Source organism: Quercus robur, chromosome 4, assembly GCF_932294415.1.
Source record: "Quercus robur chromosome 4, dhQueRobu3.1, whole genome shotgun sequence".
In the NCBI taxonomy this organism is placed as follows: Eukaryota; Viridiplantae; Streptophyta; class Magnoliopsida; order Fagales; family Fagaceae; genus Quercus; species Quercus robur.
In genome coordinates this window covers 50868971-50876606 of record NC_065537.1, presented here as the reverse complement: position 1 = coordinate 50876606, position 7636 = coordinate 50868971, and positions in this window count along the sequence as shown.

Genomic DNA, 7636 nt, shown 5'->3' with positions numbered 1-7636 from the left:
GATCATATCACAATAACTTCAAATCAAAATAAGCTCCACCAACCACCATAATACCACCACCAGAATTTCAGATTTGGAAATTCTGAAATCATAGATCGCGATAGATCAAGCTTGTGTTGAGCTTTTCCATTAATCTTCGATAACAGCATCTGTCGAGCTTGTGTCGAGACTTAATGAAACAATTTTTCTTCATTTGTTTCTTGGATCAACCTACATGTCTTTAATGATACCACTTGGTATGTTTGAACAACATAGTTCTTGATACATTAAACCTAACTTAGATTTACCTAATTACAAGTAAAATGCATTTTGTCAAAAGATTAGCCAATTCCTAGGCAAGTGTGCAAAAATGCAAAGAAGCAAAGAAAGCCAAACGGGAGGCACAAAGCAAGGAAGGCAAGCATAACATCGCACATAGCAGAAAAATGTGTGTATTAAGCACACCAACATCACGAAAATGTGTCTCACAAGCAATTACATCCAAACAAGCCACAAGAGGGATGGATGCAACCACATGAGCAAGTGGCCCCAAAGACCGATAAGCACAAACCCACAAAGGGTACAAAGCATGGCAAAACCTAGATCTAAATAGGCAAACATAGATATAAAGCATAGAAGCAAGCAAGTACACACATGCATAAAGGAAACGATCCAAACCCTTTGATGTAGGCCTAGACCACAAAATCTAGATCTACACCCTACCTAAAGGGCCAAAACGCAAGAAAGAGTTATATCAAGACAAAAAGGCTAGAGAAGCACATGGCATAGCTACCGACATGTAGATCTAGATACATGAACACGACACGGAGTACACAAGGACATAGATCTAAGTATAAGCACGGAAAAAAGTGCATAAACACATGGATCTAGGCATAAACATGTGGATTTAAGCACAAACACAATATTTAGACATATATTATCCTAAGAACTCTAGGCCAACATCATTAAAGTAATAAAACATGTTAAAAGTAAGGAGACATGTTAGGAAGCAAGATAAAGCGAAGATATACTATGGAAAACAATAAAACATGCTATGAAGCAAGACAAAGCAAAGAATGTAGATTGTAACTAAAAAGCTACATCTACACCAATGCTAGATTGCTAGCCTCCTCTTTTTGCCACGTCATCAGGCTTTTTTATTTATTTTTTTATTTTTTTATTTTTATCCCGATCTTTGCACTACTATTTGGGGGCCTTTCTGAGCTCCATTTTCTTTGAATTTTAAATGCACAGAAAGCTATAGATGTCTAGTTTCTACTCATCCTAGCCTCGTTTATTTTGGAGTTACAGTCGTCGAGATATCGTGCTAAGAAGGAAGCGACGCAAAGTTGAAAAATTCTGGACGTTTTTTTCTTGAAAAATTCATAACTTCCAATCCAAAGCAGGTATCGTCAAGAACTTTTGATGAAAATTAGCTAAGACCTTCTTCATCAAGATGGTACAGCCTGCTCATTCCAATTCTTGCCCAATTGGTACAGTTTATTGTGCGAAGCCAAGTAAAAAACTACCAATTTTCCTAAAAAATACAGTCAAAGTTTTATTAGGGTTTTAGTATTTTTGTGATATTTCATCAGTTTTAACTTCGATTTTGGCCCATAAAACTATCATTTTGAAGTGGAAAAATATGCCCTACAAGAGGGTCCAAAATTCAACAAGATCCAATGGTCGGATCAGAAAGTCAACTTTTTGACCATAATCGATTATATTTGCTATAAAATGGATTTTTCAGATGTTGTGAATTTTTGATTCACCATTCAAATATGTTGTACTTAATCTTACCCTTTTTGGCTTTGAAATTCATGATTTTTGCACCTTTTTAATTTTTTTTATCTTTTTAATTTTTGTTTTGACACATGAATTAAAGTTGGACAAAATAGGGTATCGACAATGATGTGGTCCCACATTTAGCAACAAAATTAAGAAATAATTTAGGACATATGACACAAAATTGGATTTCAATTATAGAATCTAATTGAATTTTCTCTAAACTTTGGCTTTATATATATAAATTCCCTACATTCAAGGGATATGTAGAATGCTTTCATCTGTTTTCTTATTGATTTCTTTAGTGGCCATCAGGTCCAATGTTGACATTTGTAATCCCAACTCCTTCCCTAGTTTTGTTTTGGATGCATATTTGGAGGCCTTCTCAATATCTAATTAAGCTAATCTTGGTGTCTCTGGAAAGATTTGGATGTCTAGTTTCAAGAACACTAAAAAAATTGAAATTCTGACAATCGGATCAAACGTTATGGCCTCGGGAAGTGAGCTAAATTTGTACGGTTTTCGAAATATCTCAATCGTTTTAACTCTAATTTTGACCTATGAATAATTGTTGGAAAATGAATTCAATAATTTTTACAATGACTCTAGTCTCAACCCGTTTTGATGGTCAGATCAAAATTAGGGTTTTTGGAGCCCTCAAGAATCAATCTTGGGTCAAATTTGGTCAAAGTAGATGAAAATCACCGAGCAGCTCGGGTTTGATGTAAAAACATGAAAAATGTTGTTTTGGGATGATTTTTTTTACCGACTTTGACTTTCGGTTAGATTAGGGGCATTTTGGTCAATTTGACCTGATATGGCATTTTAAGTGCTCTAATGCTTGAGTGGGTTGTGGCACGTTAATTTAAATGTTTTTATGGCCCCATGGAGGAAAGTTAATATATTTGGAATTTTTGGGGTCTGACACATAAATCAAGGACGAAAAAAAAAATACAGAATCTACATTATGTTTCTGGGTTAGGGTTTAGGGCATGTATGTGTAAGCATGCTTTCTGCATGCGCACGTATACTTGAAATATGCATATGCATACAATTGGGCTGTGCATGTAGACCCTATGTATGCGCATGCATACTCATGCACAGAAACCTTAATCCGAACCTTTTTGATTTTGTTTATTTGTTTCACTTATATAATATGCCTCTGCCTTGTCTTATTTTATGCTTTTGGGTCTCTGCTTCTATGTTGTTTTCTTTGATTGTTCTTCACATGCTAGATTAGGGTTTTATCTTCCAATTTTGTTGTTTTGCTATGAGCATGCATATGATATGACCATGCATTGACGCATAGGTGTTGCGATGCAGTAAGATAAGTCATGCATTCATATGAGCATGCATTTCCTTTTGTTGATGAGTACGAACATGCTTGGTTGACTGATGTGTTCTTGATGTTTAGAAGCCTATAACATGTTTGATTGCTGCCATGTCTATGTTTCTGCCTTGAATATGATATGATGCCGTATGTGTGATAGATATATGCTAGGGTTTGAGATGTGATGAGATGCATAATAGATGTATGTTAGGATTTTGGGGGAAAATACTATGTTGTATGATTATATGTATACTAGTGTGTGTGTATGTCTAGAATGATGAATGTTGAATGTGCCTTTAATGAGATTAAGACGTAAGACGCAATTAGTGGAAGCTGACCCACGGATCGAGTGGGGTTAGGTGCCTAACACCTTCCCATCCCCATACCTAAACTTAGGACACGTGCTCTGGTAGTAGACTAGTCCTTTCATGAAGGGTGCTATATTTATGGTTCCTAGGCTTAATCTAGGTGGCAACTCCATTTTTCCTTCTCTACCCCAATCCACTCGGCCAAGGCATACTCCCCCGAAACCCGTTATGCCCACAGTTGGGAGTACCACTAAAGTAGTCCTCCCAATGGATTTAATAATTTCTCATTCTTTGGACTAAATGCACATACACATAAAGCATAATTGAGGATGAATCTTAGTGCATTTTATTTATTTTCACAACTCAACTGTTAAATTTAAATTGGTGCAATAAAGGGGTGATGACCACCCCTAAAGTTCAATCACAACAAATTGTGAAATAAATTTGTGAAAAAATTGGATTGATAGTTGCTTTTTCATTGAAACCTTAGACCAATAAGTGACACCAAAAAGCCACACACACAGAGAGAGAGAGAGAGAGAGAGAGAGGACAAAAATGCATTATTGGGTCAAGCTTCTTCTTCTTATTTCGGTGGCACTTCGCCGGTAAAGCCTATCTTCAAAAAAAAAAGAAAAAGAAAAAAATGACCTATAGCTGCTACTTTAAATCGCTAGGATAGCTTGTGCAGGGTTATTTTGATAGTTTTAGAAACCGTCGATATAACTTCACAAAACCATAGGGACCTATACCAGCAGTTTGAAAAGTGCCAGTATAGCCCACTTGTGACTATTATGTCACTTCTAAGTTGATGCTTGAAAGCACCAACATAGAAAGCATTGGCATAGCCTAACTGGACCTATTGCAGTGGTTTTGAGACCTATAACATCGGTTTTGAAATGTTGCTATAGGTCCATTTTTTGTAGTGCAAAGTCAACATTAGTAAATCAAGGTAGTTGTGTTCAATGGACTCGTCGGCAAGAAGTTTCTCAGTGATATCGTGGTCAACATGATATTGGTACCATGGTTATTAAATCCGGTTTGGACATTGACTCAGTATATGAGTTAGGTCACTAGGACAATAGGTAAGGTTGAATTTATTCAACCATCTAATTGGCTTTATTCCGTGCCAAATTTGCTTGTAATTCAGCATTTAGTAACCCTGTATTTAGGTGGGATTATTGTAAGGGTAGTGAGTGAGATAGAGTGAAGATTGCTCAAGAGTGTGCAAGAAAACAGAGTGTCGCGGCTGGGACTCGCGGGTGGACTCGCGGCTTCAACCCGCCAGAAGATGCACACGTGCCAAGCATGCTGGAAGATGAACAGTCATGCTAGCTGGAGCACTACAGGACAAAACAGGACAACTGGCCATACGGTTAACTCGCGACTGGAACTCGCGACTTAGTCAAGCCGCGAGGTCAAGCCGCGAGCCACCCCTGTTTTGGAAAACCTGACGTTTCGCATTCCTCTTCACTCCAGTATAAATACCCTTTTAACCCACGATTGAAAGAGAGCTTCCAGAGAGAATTTTGAGAGAGAAACCCTAAAGAAAAACCAGATTGTTTCACCCACAATCTCTACCTTAGAGTCTCATCAAATTCCCTCACTCTCTTCCTCTCCATTGTCAAATCCTTGAGAGGCATTATACCAAACCTGGTTCTCACCATCATCATCTCTGTGAGACAGTCGTTTGGAGTTCTGGGAAGCAGTTAGGAAGGAGCCAATCTTCATTGGTTGATGCTACGGTGTAGTAGCGGAATCCGGAAAGCTAGAAAAGAAAAAGGTTCGGCGCAACCTCGTTGGAGCAAGAAGCTTGGAGGGCTTAGGTGCATTGGGTAGATTAGGCTTGGAGGGTCTATTGCTGTCCTTGTATCTCAACTGTATTTTCTAGTGGATTGATTACCGCTTGGAGGGCGGCAGAGAGGTTTTTCGCCAAGGTCTTCGGTTTCCTCTTCGATAACATATCTGGTGTTATCTCTGTGTTTGCATCTTCCTTCCTCTATATCTCTGCCTTTACATTATCTGCTGTGGTTTATTTTGTTATGGCTTAGATAGTTGTTTAACCAATTCCATATTATAGCATATGTTAAGTTTCCGCACACTAGTTGTTTGACATATTGCTTGTGTTGGTTAAGTTGGTTTTTTGGGGGTCTAAACGTTCAAAAGTGTTTTTGTACACGTTTTTGAACTTTCACAATAGTTCAACTAGAAGTTTACAAGTCGAATTGTAAGGTCAATTAATTTTTTTTTTTTTTTAAATACATACATACACACATACATATATATGTGTGTGTGTGAGTGTGTGTAAGAAATCATAACATAAATATGTAAATTAAAAAAATAGGCATATGCCTAAATTAACCAAGCAATTATAATTCAAAATCAAGGTTTCACAATAATATAGTAGTCTTATGATAGGATGAGAGTCTTGGAGGTAGGTAGGTACATAGAAAAGTGCAAATTTTTTATTTTTTAATTTTTTAATTATCATATTATAACTCATAAAATAATAATAAAAAGTCAGTAAAGTAGACCTATAAATATAATTTTATAAATTTCACAAACCCAAGTTGTTAAGTTTGACTGGGTCTTGTGTAGAAAGGGTCCATTGAAACTCCTGGATTGGTTTAGGTGTTAGGTCACCGGGTTTTCAGTTTGACCAATGAGCCAGGTTGCTCCGAGTTTAATAACTATGATTGGTACTATTTTTTATTTTTTCCTTTCTCATTTTCTGATCTTGGCTTTGTTCCTAATATGTGCTTTACTTATCATTCTATCAAATTCTTTTGATTTAGCTCTCTAGGTATTTCCGATATTATTGTTTTGTTCCTTTTTTTTCTTTATTACATATAGAGGTGATCTTGGGTAATTTTTTAGAAGATAAACAAAATACAAAAATTACTGCGGCAAAAATGAAGCCAAACTCAAAAACAAAATCACATAGAAAAATAATACAATGATTAAAAAAAAAAAAAAAAAACTCAACTTTGAATCTAATTTTCCAGATCTTTTTTTGAGAATAAACGATAGACTGATATTTTAGATTTTGAATTACGTATTTAGAGAACTTTTAAGAAGTAGTTTTCAGTTCTTAAATAACAATTTTGAATGGCTGTATCATAAATTAAATAATGTAAGAAACTGTGCTGATTTGATTGAGACACTACCTACCAGATTTATTTTTATTTTTTCATTCATGATCTCTCCTTTTTCTTCAGCTCTTCTCTCATACTCTCATCCCATAGATTTGACCTCCATTGCACAAATCTAGGAAAAGTTAGGAGAATAGAGAGCTTCCTCTAAGCTACCCACATACTATCCGATCCCTGAATCAATCAAAAATGATATCAAACCCCCCCAAAAAAAGGCTATAAATAAAAGAGAAAGTGGTAGAGAGAGGACTACTGCTTTTAATCTATCAATAATAGTTGTCCATCTAAAATTTATTGTGAAATTTATGTGAAATTATTGTGCACTTAACATTTTTTTTTTAATATCTTGAGAATTATAAAAATATTGTGACAACAACAAAATGTTACAACATTTTAAATTTTTTACAACACATTTATTTGGTCTAATCTCATATTTTATTTTATTTTATTTTTTGAACTATAATAAATTGAAACATCAATAATTATAAAAATATACTGAGAATTTGTTGATGTAAGTGAATATAATTTTTTATTTAAAAAAAAAAACCTCAAAACAAAATACAAAACGGTGAATTTTGCCTCACTAATTGACCAAACTAATAGACATATAATTTATTTTTGCAACTCAGCTGTTAAATTTGAATTGTAAGCATAAGATCGTGGGTTCAAGACCCATCGGGTGCATACCAATAAAAAAATCTCTCATATGATGCTCCTAAATGGATTACCCAAGCCAGACAAATGTTAAGATTGTCCTTTTTTCTATTTGGTGTGTATTTGAGTTAAGGGAGATCGCAGATTGTTTGGGCTTGGGTAGAGAGAGAGGGGGGAGATATGAGTGTAACCACCTGTGAACAAGTGTTAATAGGATGGTTGGTTATCAGTTGAATCTCAGGTTGTAAGGTATCTGATATTTTCTCTCATTTTTTACCCATTTTCTCACAAGCCAAATAGATTAAGGAAAATGGGGTGGAGGGTAAGTTAAGAAGAGAGGGAGAAATTGGGTAAGAATTGAGAACAAATTGGTAGAGCATAAAAAATGGTGGAGGGTAAGCTCCTGGGTTCAATATCCCACTTGTTGTGTG